Source organism: Leptodactylus fuscus, chromosome 1 (genome assembly GCF_031893055.1).
Source record: "Leptodactylus fuscus isolate aLepFus1 chromosome 1, aLepFus1.hap2, whole genome shotgun sequence".
Taxonomy (NCBI): Eukaryota; Metazoa; Chordata; class Amphibia; order Anura; family Leptodactylidae; genus Leptodactylus; species Leptodactylus fuscus.
Window position 1 is genome coordinate 129,496,156 of NC_134265.1, and position 17,436 is coordinate 129,513,591.

Genomic DNA, 17,436 nt, shown 5'->3' on the forward strand with positions numbered 1-17,436 from the left:
TGTGCCGGCCCCCTGGCGCCCGCAGCAGTCATTCTATGTCTGCTGTTTCAGAGGACGCAGATCTGAGTTGCAGACATACGCGGCTGAAGCAAGGAGCTGACCTGTGTCAGCTCCTCTCTTCGCTGCTGCCGCCTCTCTCGCTGACACATATGCGGCTGAAGCGAGGAGCTGACACAGCTCCTCGCTTCAGCCGCATATGTGTCAGCGAGACCGGCGGCAGCAGCGAAGAGAGGAGCTGACACAGGTCAGCTCCTCGCTTCAGCCGCATATGTGTCAGCGAGACCGGCGGCAGCAGCGAAGAGAGGAGCTGACACAGGTCAGCTCCTCGCTTCAGCCGCATATGTGTCAGCGAGACCGGCGGCAGCAGCGAAGAGAGGAGCTGACACAGGTCAGCTCCTCGCTTCAGCCGCATATGTGTCAGCGAGACCGGCGGCAGCAGCGAAGAGAGGAGCTGACACAGGTCAGCTCCTCGCTTCAGCACTGCCGCCGGCTACCCGGCAGCGTAGACGCGATGTGATGACGTCACATCGCGTCTACAACTGTGCGAAGTAAGAGAGAGAGGCGCCGAGAGAGCAGCGGGGGAACGAAGGAGAAGGTAAGTCTAATGTGGAACGTGAAACTGGGGGCAGATGAAGGAGAGGACGGCATGACACTGGGGGCAGAGATGGAGGGACATGAATCTGGGGGCAGAGATGGGGGGCATGAATCTCGGGGCAGAGATGGGGAGCATGAATCTGGGGGCAGAGCTGTGGAGACATGAATCTGGGGGCAGAGATGGGGGGCACATGAATCTGGGGGCAGAGATGGGGGACATGAATCTGGGGGCAGAGCTGTGGAGACATGAATCTGGGGGCAGAGATGGAGGGGACATGAATCTGGGGGCAGAGATGGGGGGACATGAATCTGGGGGCAGAGATGGGGGGCACATGAATCTGGGGGCGGAGATGGGGGACATGAATCTGGGGGCAGAGCTGTGGGGACATGAATCTGGGGGCAGAGCTGTGGAGACATGAATCTGGGGCAGAGATGGAGGGGACATGAATCTGGGGGCAGAGATGGGGGGACATGAATCTGGGGGCAGAGATGGGGGCATGAATCTGGGGGCAGAGCTGTGGAGACATGAATCTGGGGCAGAGATGGGGGACATGAATCTGGGGGCAGAGATGTGGGGACATGAATCTGGGGGCAGAGATGGGGGACATGAATCTGGGGGCAGAGCTGTGGAGACATGAATCTGGGGGCAGAGATGGAGGGGACATGAATCTGGGGGCAGAGATGGGGGACATGAATCTGGGGGCAGAGATGGGGGGACATGAATCTGGGGGCAGAGATGGAGGGACATAAATCTGGGGGCAGAGATGGAGGGGACATGAATCTGAGGGCAGAGTTGGGGGGACATGAATCTGGGGGCAGAGATGGGGGGACATGAATCTGGGGGCAGAGATGGGGGGACATGAATCTGGGGGCAGAGATGGAGGGGACATGAATCTGGGGGCAGAGTTGGGGGGGACATGAATCTGGGGGCAGAGATGGGGGGACATGAATCTGGGGGCAGAGATGGGGGGACATGAATCTGGGGGCAGAGATGGGGGACATGAATCTGGGGCAGAGATGGGGGGGACATGAATCTGGGGGCAGAGATGGGGGGACATGAATCTGGGGGCAGAGTTGAAGGGTGTATATGAAGCTGGGGGAGAGACGGAGGGGGGACATATAGTTTACAGGTGACTGTAGGAGGATTATACTGTGTGCGGGCACATGAAAAATTAATGAGTTGTCGGAGTCAACATAACAGTGGGTGGGGCTAAATTTCCCACGGCGTGCAAAGCACATTTTGTCCCTCTTTTGGTTCTTCAAAAGTTGGGAGATATGGGTACTGGGGGCAATGGAAAGATGTTAGAGGGTGGACGGGGGGGGGGGGGGGAGAGAGGGGGATTGTTGGGACATCGGGTGTGCGGCACTGCGGAGAGGAAGCTGGGGCAATAATATATAATATATAAGTTTTTAGCTGGAGAACTACAAAGCACACAATCCCTCCAAAGGTATGTGTGCTTTGTATTAATAATGATGTAGGCTGCTATGCTACTAGCATATTAGCCTGTTTGGGGGTGGGACTTTCACTTTAAAGGAGTGTTCACATTGCGTTTTTGGCCTCCCTGTTAAATATTATATATTTACAATATTCTCTAGCAGACATGGGGTTAACACTCTACTGACATCATAGTCTTATATTCTTGGAACATGGGTGCGGTTAGAGTACACTATTTTAGAAATCTCCTTACATAGCTACAAGATGGAAGGTAACACCCACTCTCATGAATATAAATGAGTAAGAAATACACATGTCTGGGTCTGTCTTTGGGAAGACCAGGGGAAGACCAGGAGGTCTGTCTTTGGGAACACCAGGGTGGGTGGTCCAGGCAGATGGACATCCATGGACGTCGTAACCAGCCCAAGTCCACCAACCAGATGACAAGCATGAACCAAGCTGTAACTACAGGATATCCAGATGATTTAACTTCTCTGAAGATGTAAGCTATTGACAATTGACTGATATTTGTGTTATTTGGACATTTTCCCTGTTCCTGTGTTTTCCTTCAAGATATTAATAAACCTCTACACTGTTTTATAACAAGCTGACTTCTTCCTATCGTGGATAAGGCCTACAACACGTGACATAAGTCTATCCCACAATTTCAAGGCCAGGTACGGATATTTAACAGTGGACACAAGTCTCACCGGCAAATACAAGATATTTAACAGTGGCGAGCCAAGCACGGTCGTTTTTTTCCTATTTTTCTTGTTCCGTTCACTTGCAATTAAGGGGGAAGAGAGGAGTATTTTGCAAGTTGTATGAATTGCAAGATTCAGGAAGACTTCGAAAAAGAACCTATATTGGTGAGATACAGATGACTGTTGTACGTGTTTTATGATACGGAAGCCTGTGTGAGGGAAGCCTGTGAGGAAACACAGAAGGACCACAAGTGCCAGACGTACTGAGACGTTCTGATGACAGGGACCAACTGTTCCAAGGATAAGCTAAAGGTGAAGCTTTCTACAGTGGTGAGTAAAGATTTTACTTTTAAAGTATGGAAAAATTAGAGTCATTGTCTAAGAAATGTAACTTTGAGTTTAAAATTGTGTCTAGTGACAATTTAGCGAGTATATGGCAAGATTTATATACACAATGTGAGCAGGCAAATTCTAAGATTGAAAATAGAATTTGTTCTACAAAAGAGAAGCAGGTATTTAGGAATATTGCTTCTTTGGTAAAGATTTTTAATGATGTGGTAACAGAGAAGAAATTAAGTAATAGTATGCATAAATCTGTTCAGACAGATAATGAGAAATCTCAATATGTTGACAAAGAGCACCATGTGGCAGTAATGGCCATAGATGGTGAAGAACAAATGATACAAGAAACTAAATTGAAATTAAAATCTCAGGAATATTTGATCAATCTGAGTAAAGCCATTCCCACATATGATGTAAAGATCCATGTGTGTAGAAACTCAGAAATTTTTGAAAGCCATGCAGAGAAATTTGATCTAAATATTGAACAGAGAAATAAACTGTTTAAATTATGGCTTCCTATTGATTTTACAGAACGTTTATCTGCAAAAATGTCTTATGATAATGAGTCAAATGAATGGTTAAAAGACAGTGATGTGGATAGATTAAAGAAACTAATCTGGTGCACTAGAGGTGACAGCATGCCAACACCTGATATACTGAATGAGATAAAGATTGGCAGAAAAGAATGTACATTTGCGTTCATGTCTAAATTTGAGAGAACATACAAAACTGTCATTCAAAAGGTGAACTCTTCATCTATGGTGAAAAGTTTTGTTAAAAAGTTCAAATTCTTGGATGCAGTCACCCTTGCCAATGCCTCAGATAAGAAGACTTTATTTGAAGCTGCTAGTTTATTGGACATGGCCAGAACACATGAGAGACAAATGGCAAAAGTAAACCGAGTATATCCAAAGCAAAAAGCAAAGCCTATTAAGAGACATCTGTCAAATCAGGTTGTAGTATCCCCTATTTATAGGAGGGAAAGTGACAAAATCTATGAGAAACGTAGGAAATTACATGTTGCATATAAACCATATGCCATGCAAGAAAATCCACAAATTGAAATTCCATTATTAACTGAAATTAAAGAATTTCAGCCAACCAAATCTATTGATAGTCAAAAGATTGTATCTGGGAATGTACCAGTTGTCTCCAAAATGTCAGATCTTCCCAGTAACCAAGAGGAATCTGAACTGTCTTATATTCTTAGGAAAAGGGCAAGCTTGGCATTCTCTCATGACCTGGCGAGGCTATTATGGATGGACGTGTTGACAGGAAGTTCATGGGTTTAACTTAAAAATATATATCTGAAAGGAGGTCAGGGATCAAATTTAAAAGTATCTCTGAAGGAATGACTGTCTATTGAGATTTACTTACGTACTATTTGGCTATGTAAAGAGAAATCCCTTTTATATGAGGAGAAGTCCAATGATCAGGTATAATCCACATGATTATGTGATGTTTGCAAAATAATCCTAATTATGCTATTGTGAATAATACTATGGATCATAATCATAATATACACACACACAGGAGGAGAGTCTGATGTGTGGTGACAGATTTTTGTCATAGTCCATTCTCTAGATGCAGAGAGAGGAGGAACATGTTATGTACAATATATGAATATGATCAAATAGTACTAGGAATCCATAAAGTTATTAAATTTTCCATTGGTTAAAATCAATATTGTATTAATTTGGTTTTTGCTAAAGTTTATCTATTTTCCTCTTCAGATAAGTCGTATATGAAAAAAGGCAGCAGTTCAATGGTTTATCATTCATTCATCATTCATTCCTTCTAGCCAAAAGAATGCATGGAGTGTCTAACTATTAATGAGTAAACTAATTAACATGGTGTGACTGATAACAATGTAAAGTGATTGAAGTTATAACTTACCTTAAGCATGTTTTTCAATAGTTTCATGTAAAGTCCATGTTTTTAGGATTTTCATGTATAATCCATTAGGTATGAAGGCATGCAACTAGGCATGGAGCTCTTACTTATTGTGAATTAAGTGTTCGTTCATGTGGTCAGTTGATTGACAGTAACACATTGTGACCTGTAACCCTAATGGGCTGGTCAGAATAAGTGTCAAGTGTTATGTGTCGACTGGTGTATACAACAGATCTGTGACATCACAAATAGGCCTAAGAAAATCAGGATGCATCCAAAAAGGAGAAAAAGAAAATATATCCAACAAAGAGACGTCTATTTTCTATTTTCTTTTTCTATTCTCTTTCTATTTTCTATTTTCTTTTTCTATTTCTTTCTATTTTTTATCTTATGTGATCCTCTATATTAAATTGGGTAATCAGCAAATATATTTGAAATCCATCAAAAGGAACCTCATATGTTTATACCTACAGGAAAACCAAGTGTTTAAGTCACATGAGCTGAGAGAAAAGGTGACAGATGCACTACAAAGCAAGGTTATTTTAGGTGAACATTCTGTAGGAAAAAGTAGCTTTTGAGAAGATACAGATAGCTCTTCAATATATTTGTTCAAACCTGACAAATGATAAAGGTTTATTGGGGTAATTGGATTATGGGATAATAAATATATTGGTTATGATGGAAAATCTAGTTAGTTATAGCCGGTATTGTATTATTGTTTTATTGTATTATTATTGATTATGTATTCTTACATGTACACACACACTTGCATACACTTACACACATCAACATCTACAAACATTGGGAAAACAAACATTGGGAAAACATAAATGTCTTATATGCAAATGAGATAAGCTAATCATCTTCATGAAAGGAGACATATAATATCATCAAAGGATATGGGATATCAAGAGAGATAGTCTCTGGTTTATTCTTCAAACTTCTGATTATAGTATGTGACATATTTTGAAATGTTTATGTTTTGTATACTTATTTCATATGTATGGTGTTCACATACAGCCAGTACACAAGAATATATACAGTTATGTTTAAGACAGAGACAAGAGTGTGTTGGCACAAGTGTTGTCTCTATTCTTGGTATTGGAGGTATCTGAAAGGTGAAAAAGGTCACAGGAGTCTGTGAAGAGACGAGGTGTTAAGAGGAAACTTTAGGCACATACGTTTTATGAATAAAGGGTTAATATTGTGTCTCAGATAAAGAACACAATGATATTTAATAAAGTAATGTTCAAAATAAAATTATTTCTTATTAAAAAGGAAAATAAAGTGACTAAACTTTAGAAAATGTATGATAAGTATGATAACACATTCATATAGGAACATATGTTTAGTATAATTGGTGATAAGTTCTAACTAAAGAATAAATATTATGAATGTCTATAGAATGGTAATAATGAAATCACATTATATTTCAAAGTCATGTTGCAATTTGTCATCACAAGTACACATATATATTCATACATATAGATATAAAGATATATATGTTGATATATGATGTTTATATGGATTATTGTATCCAAAGTACTATTATCTGATAGTTTGACAAAAATATTGATACAATATAAAGAGAAGTATGATATATAAATGAATGGTATGGTACACTGTGATATTATAGTTTAGTAAATTGCCTAATTTGGCTTAGTTATTAGGGAAAGAAAACTTATCTTCAATCAAGTTCAAGATTATGATAAAGTTTGATATCAAATGTTAATAAAAAGACTTTAACAGTTACAAGAAGAAGATGTGCGGGAAAAGACAAAATCTGAAGGTATGATGCTATATGCTTAAGCTTATGCCAAGGACTGTGTTTAAAAATTATTACTGGAGTTTGGAACCTTTGATTAGCGGATGATTGGACAGATATAAAGACGTCCTCATCAATGTTTGGTGGAATCCTCTCTATTTCAAGACTTCAAGTTGTTTGGTGAGCAAAAGGGTTGTGAATGATAAAACCCGAACACAGATATTGTGTATCCAAGAGACTGAGATTCCAGGACTGAACCTTACTGACAAGCAGCAGGGATGATGTCAGAATTCACACTTGCCTTGCTTTTGCAGTATTGCTCCAGAAGTGTCACATGATTCTACAGTGACAGGTGGTCAAGGTAATTACAGAAGGAAAAACTCCACTACAGTCTATGTTTTGGTAAAGTGAAACATAACATATGGACTTTGTTGATAATATGAACTTTAATGGACAATGTTATAATATCTGCACAACATGGAGAAAATCTATAAAGGACTTTAAGTCAAGAACTACATTTGTGATAATGAGCCTTCTATTATGATGGAAGAAGATGACCGGAAGACCAGACGATGAAAGAAGAGCCTTCATCAGGTGTAGGTTAGATAGTGGATCAAATTGTTTTCCTCTTTGATCACAGTTTACCATAACATACCATAACATAACATTTATTAATGACAAAATTTATTGCAAATTGATGAAATTATTGTTATATGGAAAATTAATGAAAATTAAGTTCCAGTACTCAGCAAAGAAGAAAGAAGATATAATCTAATTGTATGAATATTGTTGTATGGTATATCTTGAGAGTTCAAACAGATATTTCACTCTCAAAAGGGGGAAATGTTAAATATTATATATTTACAATATTCTCTAGCAGACATGGGGTTAACACTCTACTGACATCATAGTCTTATATTCTTGGAACATGGGTGCGGTTAGAGTACACTATTTTAGAAATCTCCTTACATAGCTACAAGATGGAAGGTAACACCCACTCTCATGAATATAAATGAGTAAGAAATACACATGTCTGGGTCTGTCTTTGGGAAGACCAGGGGAAGACCAGGAGGTCTGTCTTTGGGAACACCAGGGTGGGTGGTCCAGGCAGATGGACATCCATGGACGTTGTAACCAGCCCAAGTCCACCAACCAGATGACAAGCATGAACCAAGCTGTAACTACAGGATATCCAGATGATTTAACTTCTCTGAAGATGTAAGCTATTGACAATTGACTGATATTTGTGTTATTTGGACATTTTCCCTGTTCCTGTGTTTTCCTTCAAGATATTAATAAACCTCTACACTGTTTTATAACAAGCTGACTTCTTCCTATCGTGGATAAGGCCTACAACACGTGACATAAGTCTATCCCACAATTTCAAGGCCAGGTACGGATATTTAACAGTGGACACAAGTCTCACCGGCAAATACAAGATATTTAACACTCCCTTGCCGGGATACATTGGTAACCAGTCACAATCAGCTCCCCACTTATCCCTGCACGGAGAACTGCAGGCCCCCTTTTTTTAATGGCCAGTTCTTTGTGCAGGGATAAGTTGACAGCTGATTCTGACTGGTTACCAACGGATCCTGGCAAGGAAGGCCAAAAACGCAATGTGAAAAAGCCCTGAGGATTTATTAGGAGGGCTCTTATAAATGGTGTTGGCTCTCTACACATAGTAGATTTTACCTGCAAATAGAATCTGATTAAGCCTTGTAATGCTGCTAAATAAAGGGAAATGTGATACAGAATTGGTATGTCACAAAATAAGGTCGTTTTAAAATGGCGGGGGGGGGGGGGGGCAGACACTTAGGCTGTATGGGGCCCCAAAATTCCTGATGGCGGCCCTGGCGTCAGCTACATGATATAGGATGCACAGGGTCCCCTGGAGGGCTGAAGGGGAAGCAGAGACGGCCATGGGCAGGAACAGGGATGGATAAGTAAATAGAGTCTATTTAAAAAAAAAAAAGCAGCAGAGACACACAAGGCCCCCTAAAGTAACGCTATGGTGTTCAATAAGTATTTTTATAGTTTGAGATTTTCAGACACATTAATGGCTAATTTGTTTGTGGGCCTGATCCTTCAATCATCATGACAAAGCATACGTTTCTTTGCATGAAGCCTTAGGCTGGGTTTCCACAGTCAGTTTTAATTCAGGTTTTGTTCAGGTTCTTTGTTGTTTTTTAAGTCAACCAGCTTCAAAAACAACAACCTGACAAAAATTTCACTGAGGGTTGGTTCACACTAGCGCATGTATTCCGTCCACAAGGAGTCTACATGGAGACCCCCCCGGACGGAATGCAATTGTGCGGGCAGTACGCGGGCAAGCACACGGAGCCCACTATAGTCTATGGGCTCCGTGTGCTTAACTGCACAGCGCTTGCATTAGCGTTGGTATTCCGTTCGGGGGGGGGGGGTCTCCTTGCGGATGGAATACAAGCGCTACTGTGAACCAACCCTGAGGAAACCCAATCTAACCAACTCCTTATGGACTGATGGTTTAGGGTAAGTTCACATGGGGTATTTTGGTCCGGATTTTGAGGCCTTATCCACCTCAAAATCTTGACCAAAAAGACGGCTCGCATTAAAATCAATGGGAGCCGGTCAGTTCTTTTTTCCGGGAGCCGTTTGTTCCGGCTCCCAGAAAATAGCGACATGCTCTTGGTGGCACAAGACCCAACTCATAAACATAATATCTTAATTACTACTACTAAATGAAATAAGGACAACACAACAGTTTCTTTTTTGGAAAAATTATGGCCGCGTTGTTTTATTGAGGGGGTTAAACAAATAAACCAATAAAATGTATTAATAAATAATCAATCAAATAGTAAAATCAATAACCAATTAAAAATCTCAAAAAAGCAATATATATATATATATATATATATATATATATATATATATATATATATATATATATATATATAAAACTCAAATCCTGTAGTAGTCTGCTCTATACAAATCCACAGTTCTCGCCCGATTTGGGTGAATTTTGGCAGGCCCCTCTCCACGCACAGGAGCAGAATACTGCGCATGTTACATCTTTCTAGCATCCCCCCATCATGAAATTTGGGCCCCCGAAGTTAGGCCCTATACATATAATGGGGAAATGTGAAAAATGTATTATACAGGAGCTTTCATCACTGAAACTGCTGAGGTAAAGTGAAAGCTGAGCTCTGATTGGTTGCTATGGGCAACTCCACAGGTCTGCCTGTGAAGCGGCTCCTTCAGGTCATAGTAATACTGTGAGGGCTGCTCTGGATTACTATTACTCCTATTACATCTCTTATCAGTGTCAGGTGAATACTAAAGAGTCAGAATACTAAGGGTCAGTTCACACGTGAAAACCGCCTAGCTTATTTGTGCGAGGTAAAAAACCTCGAGGAGTTTTTTTGACGCTGTTTTTTGCATTCCGCGCGGTTTTTGACGAGGTTTTTGACGCGGTTTTCGCTAGCGGTTTTCGCTAGGTTTTTTTTCCTATATGTGCTATAGAAACTGCAGGCGAAAACCGCGCGGTTTTTTGCAAAAAACCGCGCGGTTTTGTGTGCAAAAAACCGCGCGGTTTTTTACCGCGCGGTTTTCGCCTCCCATTCACTTCTATGCAATTCTTCAGGCGTTTTCCGCCTGAAGAAAGGTCATGTCGCTTCTTCAGGCGGAAAACGCTAGGAGGAAAAAAAAAGCTAGTGGTCTACATAGACCACCATGTTAAAGGAGAGGTTTTTGAAGCGAATTCCGCTGTCAAAAACCTCCCCTTTGCCCACGTGTGAACTAGCCCTAAGGACTGTTTTTTAAAATGCAGCCCAAAAAATGACCATCTATTGGGCAAGTTTATCCAAAAGCTAAGAGCGCAAAATTGTTAAGTGCGTATTACGTGCGTATAGGGAAAGCAATAGGGAAAAAAATCCTCCCATTGATTTCAATGGGGAGCGCATATATGCTGACTCCTATTCAAGTCATTGGGAGCTGCTTTTTACGCGCTCATTCTGAACGTGTTTTTACGATCAGAATGAGCGCAGAGTTACATCGTGTGAAGGCTCCCTAAATGACAGGGCCCGTTCACACGGAGTAAACGCGCGTGTATTTTGGCAAAATACGGGTGAATTCACACTACGTAAACGCCAGCTTATTCTGAACGTAAAACACGTTCAGAATCAGCGGCGTATAAAGCAGTTCCCATTCATTTGTATGGGAGCCGGCATATGAGCGCTCTCCATAGAAATGAATGGGCTGCTTTTTTCACTACGAGCACTCCCATTGAAGTGAATGGGTGCTTGCGTGTACGGCTCTGAAGGAGCAGAGCTAGCCGTACACGCGGGCACATCCCATTCACTTCACTTGGGAGTGCTCGTAGTGAAAAAATGTTGTCTTCACAAGAACTGGATAAGGCAGGCTGAAGCAAAGGAATATGGAGACATCTGAACAAAAGGATGAACGTTCTGAAAATGACCGTATACAACATATGCAATGGGGCTGCCTGGTCTAGCAACCACATACATGTCCATCGATTCACTCATGGAGAGTGCACAAGCCATAATGTATCCATTGGAGTTCCTGAATTCTTTGGAGCCTCCTAGAATGCCACCGCATACACTCACTTTATAAATAGGAGCCACAATAATTTTGCTTCGGAACCTTGACCAACCAAAAATATGTAACAGAAGGGGCAACACGGTGGCTCAGTGGTTAGCCTTGCAGTGCTGGAGTCCTGGGTTCAAATCCCCCACCAGGAACAACATCTGCAAGGAGTTTGTATGTTCTCCCCTTGTTTGTGTGTATTTCCTTCCATTCTACAAAGTCATACTGATAGGGAAAAAAAATGTACATTGTGATCCCTATATGGGGCTCACAATCTGCATAAAAAAAAAAAAAAAGTGTAATGGCACAAAATTGTGCATTACGAGTCTTCATGCCCAATATTATTGATGCCACTATTCCTAATGGAAACTCTAAATTTACACAGAGGAAAATGGGGCTGAATTGGGTGTGGAATCCGCGTCAGATTCAGCACTGAAAAAAACGCCTCCCATTGACTTCAATGGGTTCCATTTTTCTCCATGTGAATGCACCCTTAGGCTAAGACCCAAGGGGTGTGAACGCATCATGGTTCTTCCTGCCTTAGCTTTGAACAGAAAGTTCATGAAGTTTTCCTCCGCGGACTTTCTGTTTACAATTATATCTACGGTAAAGCCACCGGCGTTTCCGTAGATATAATTGACATGCTGCGATTTTCAAAACTGCAACGGTTTTGGAAATCGCAGCTTGTCGGCGCTGCGATTTTTTCTGCAAGGTGGGCACGGGATTCACATGAATCCCATCCACTTTGAAAGTACTGTAAAACACTGCGATTTTTCCCACGGGGGAAAAATTACGGTGTTTCCGGTCCGTGGGGCCCCAGCCCTAGGGAGCAAATCTTTTAATTCCGCGTATTCCTTTGCTACCAAGCTACATGCCCTTCCCAATCCGACTTGCATTTGCTATGACTATAAACAAAGCACAAGGTCAATCACTTAAAGTAGCCGGCATTAATGTGTTTCTCACATGGATAATTGTACGTTGCTTGCTTTAGAGTGGGTAACCCACAAAATCTTTTCATATACAGGTATGCACCTGAAGGTAAAACCAGAAACATTGTTACCAAACAGCACCACAATAGATAGTTGTATAACTGTAAACCAATGTTACTCTTTGGTCCGTGAACTACTTATAGATTACACTGGAGGGAGGGGGAAGGGCTGCACTATGTTGTTAAAATTGTTTGTGTAAGGGGCATAAATTTTAATTTTTTATTAAAAAAATAGTTCAAGAAAAAGATGTAATAGTTTATACTACATAATATGTATTGAACATTTAAAATCAATAAAAATGTCAAATTAGTAAAAAAAAAAAAAAAAAAATTAGTGAAATGCCAAAATAATAAAAATTTTAAGTGGAAAAAAAGATTTACTGTAGCCCTGAGAATGTCAATTTCAGTGTGACACTGAAAATTTTACTTTAGCATAACCAACAATTTAACATATTTTTCGCGAGCGAAGGCGCGGGTAATCTACTAGTATCAAATAAACCTCAACTAAAGCATACTTTTAAGAACTGCAGTCCTCCCTGCAATAGCAGGGAGACTATGACCCCACAAGCATTGTCTGAATAGCAGACAAGGCCCGCCCAAAACACCGCAGGCCTACCTCCAAACTATTCTGAATTCCAACATTGAAAATATCAACACCTATATCAGAAAGGTGTACGCCATCAGCTCTGCCTGTAGGAAAAACCTCCCAGACACAGCAGAAATTGATGCATAGCCCTGTTAACTCTCTTCCTGATCTTATTCAGGAACTTATTCTACTTACATGACCAGATCAGCCTAGGTACAATTTCGGAAAAAATAAAAATGGAATCAGGAAATAGACACTTTAATAAAGAAAAGTCTCTCTTCATCTCATAAAGCAAATCAATTGTCTTCACCTTCCCAATGTCATTCCCTCCTAATTGTATGATTAAAAAATCAGGATGAGGGTTGGAGTAAGTTAATTTCTTCACCTCATCCACCAACTGTTTCCATCTCATACCCCGCAACCCAAACCACAACACTTCAACTTTATTAACATTAAAAGACAATTCTCATTATACACTCGCCTCTGTGCCCTCTTCTGGGCCCAAAACACGAATGAGTGTCCAATAATCCACACTACTAAAGGTGAACCTAAAATTAAATATAATCAAGAATTAAACAGTAAGTAATTCTGGGCGAACGTAGATTTTAAAACGTTTTGACTCCCACCTCCCTATCTTTTTAATCACAGACTCATCCAAGCCAAGACGGGGCACCTCTGTCTGCCCCTATCCTGAATGAATGAGCCGATACTTTATAATCGGACCACTGCAATTCAAACAAACATTTTCTTAAAACAGAATTAAATTGATACTTAGTCAATAGTTTCCAATTTTCATGCAATAAGAATGGCCCACCTACCTTAGGCCTCCCACTTAAAAATGCTCTAACATTCTCAACAGGACATATTTGTCTACCTTCTAAGGCTTATAAATGTAACAAACAACTCTTTGCCATTTGATCGGTTTTAGATTTTCTTACCTTCACCAACACCGAATTTCCAGACAACTGGACATCTGTGGATTCCAAAGGGGACTGGCTCTCGCCATTTATTGCAACTAATTCACAAATCCTTAAAGCTGCAAAAAATGCTAGTACAAATGCCACTCTAAATTACGATACTTCATAGCTGTTAAAGCAAACTTTAACCAGGATAACCCAAAATTGAGATAACAAGTCAATAGATACAGGCATCCTCCTTACCTGAGGTATGCTAGCCCTATGAAAGCCTTTTAATAATTGCTTAATTAGAAATGAAGAAGTTAAAGGTAGTTGACCTGACAGTTTGAAAAAGAAAGATATACCAGCTACTATCTTACATACTGAGGCATATGACAAACCTTTTTGAATTCATTCACAAATAAAAATTAAAGCCAAACTAGTTTCAGAAGAAAAAGATTCCACTTGCAAAGAATTACAAAATAAAAGCCAATCGCACCAAGCAGCTGAATAGCTGGCCCATGTACTCCGAGCCACTGATGTTTTCAGATTCTGGGCAATTATTCCCAAATAAGGTCCCATAAGTGCTTCGGACAAGGGGTTCCCTTCCTCTCTGCCTCTGGCGCCAGATTGAAAAATTTGTCTAACTGTAAATGAGACAGGGAATCAGCCACCATATTAAAATTACCAGGAATATACTTAGCTTTTATCCATATATTAGAATTTAAACAATACAGTACTAAACGACGCAACAATTTTACCACTGCATCAGATTTGGACGCTAGAGTATTGAGTGCGAAGACCACTCCCTTATTGTCAGTATTAATCAAAATCCATTTGTTCATAAAATTTGAACCCCAGATAACAATAGCCACTAAGACTGGAAATAACTCTAATAATACTATATTTTTGGTCAAACCGGACTCAACCCATACAGTACCTTCGGCCATTTTTCAGCTGACCATTGCCCTCGCCAATACGCTCCATAACCCACACTCCCAGACGCATCCGTAAATAAACACCTCATTGCTTTCAAATTCAGACTGCCAGCATGAAGACCCATTATGTTTACTCAGAAACTCTAACCACATCATTCCCAAGTCCCTAATGAGGGGATTTCAGCCCCCCAGTAGCAAAGTATAGGCGTTTTGAAAAACCATGACCCATAGGGATCACTCTATCTGCGAAATTTAATAGACACACTAATGACTGTAATTCTTTAAGGGTAACTGTTGCTTTCGCTAGAAACTGAATTAACATCCTGACTATTTTCTCCATACTAACAGAATCAATTACTATACCTAGAAATTCTAAACAATTACAAGGATAAACAGTCATTTCAACAGCAATAGGAACACCAAAATAATGACATATCTCAACAAACTTATTGAACAACAAGTTACAAACATACGAATCTGCCTTACTTATAAACAAAAAATCATCTAAATAAAGCAACATTTTACCCTGCCCAACTTCTAAGGGAGCGTTCACACTACCGTCGGTGTCCGACATGTAGTGTCCGCTCCTAGTGTCCGCTCAAAATCTGTCACGGACACTAGAAGCGGATACTAGCTGTGTCCGTGACACCTGTCATTCATCTCAATGGGCATCGGGTGCGTTCTTTTGCACTCCGTGCCCGTCCTTCCCTGTCCGCAAGTGAAGATGTCCGACTTCTCAAGCGGACAGAAGAACCCTGCATGCAGCTGGTTTTTGGATGCCATGACACTTTTGCAGAGCTGAAATGCCAGTAAAGTGATATTCCTAGATATGAGGCCTTATTTTGGAAACTACAGCCCTGAAGGATTTATCCAGGGGTACAGAGAGCATTTTTAACCCCCAAGTGTTGCTATAACTTATTATCCATAAATGAATACGAAGCTGATTGTAAAAGGTGAAAATTAAAATTTTTTCAGGAATACGTCATTTCAGTGCGTAATATGTTGTGCCTGACTTGAATCAGAGATGAACGCTCTAAAAGCTGTTGTGCCCGGGATACCCGCTTACCAGTTTTTGGAGTGTGTATCTCTGCTGACATAAGTTGGGCACAACATATCAGGCACTAAAATGGTGAATCTCTGGAAAATTTTCATTTTTAACTTCTCATTATCTGACGCCTGCGCAGTCGGCTCTGACAGCGAGACCCTGTTAGAGCCGACTGCTCATGCCGGCGGCCATATTTCCAAGGCTGCAATTGCACGAATACGCAGTACGCTCCTCACATCTTCGCCAAACAGAGTGTACTGCGCATTCTCAGTAAGGTCTGTACGGACCTTATTGAGCATGCACAGTACACTCTGTTTGGCGAAGACATTAGGAGCGTCATGCGCATGCCCGCAATTGCAGCCTTGGAAATATGGCCGCCGGCCGGCATGTGCAGTTGGCTCTAACAGGGTCTCGCTGTCAGAGCCGACTGCGCAGGCGTCAGACATGACGAAGAAAGAGGACGACATACAAGGGGAGGAGGCAGATGAAGAAGAAGGACACCCTCATTGCTGCCGTGACCTCATTAGCATACCTGTAAGTACCGGGATTTCTAAGGAACGGCGCGACGGAGACCACATCTAAAGGTACGAGACGAATAGCCTTTCTTAAGGCTATTCCAATGAGGTAAAAAGTTGCTTTAATGGTAGAATCCCTTTAAGGGGTGCAGTTTATAAAATGGTGTCATTTATGGGGGTTTTCAATTGCTTTGGTAACTGAAATCTTGCTCAAATGTGCAATGGGCCTAAAATATCTGCAAGCAAAATTTGTGTTTTGAAATCCATTTGGCCCTCCCTACCTCTTAGGCCCTACTGTATGTGCGTACATAGGACTAAGGCCACAAACTGTACATTTTTTTAACACGGGAGAAGTGGGGTGATGTATTTTGGGGTGTGTTTCCTCTTTTTAATGTGTTGTGTGCAAAAAAACTGGCTTTAAAATGACACATATTTGAAGAAAATGTAATATTTTTCTATCATTTGTAATAATTCTTGCAAAACAAGATTTGTTTGATCAAAATGCTCACTATACCCTTCAAAGAATACCTGAAGGGGTCTAGTTTTACAAATCGGGTCATTTAATGGGAGCTTCTGTCATTATGCCACCTATTCCTGTCTGCAAACATAACTTGGTACAGGAAAAAATCACATACTCAAAATTTCTAAAATTTGCTTATAAACTTGATAAACTTGTAAATTGTCTAAGTTACTGAAACACAAAAGGAACATTTGGAAATATATAATTACTAACTTTTTTGCCCTGTATTATTGTGTATATGTGAGATATTGCAGCTGAAATTGAAAACATTGAAAATTTTTCTAAATTTTCAGCATTTGCGAGTTTTTTAATACATTTTCGCAAGTTATATCAGTCTAATTTTACCTTCTCAGTAAAGTACAACATGTCACGAAAAAAACAATATCAGAATCACTTGGATGCCTAATACTGTTACAGAATTATTCACTGATAAAGTTACACAGGGCAAATTTCCAAAATTTGGCTTGGTCATTAAGGTCCAAAACAGGCCGGTCACTAAGGGGTTAAAGGTCAGGAAGGGTAGAAGAATAATCTGGGCACTTTCCATGCTGGCTGCTCCTTACCCAGCTTGGTTAGATTGACAGGACATTTACTGTACATATGTAGACAATGACCTAGCAATCTAGCCAAG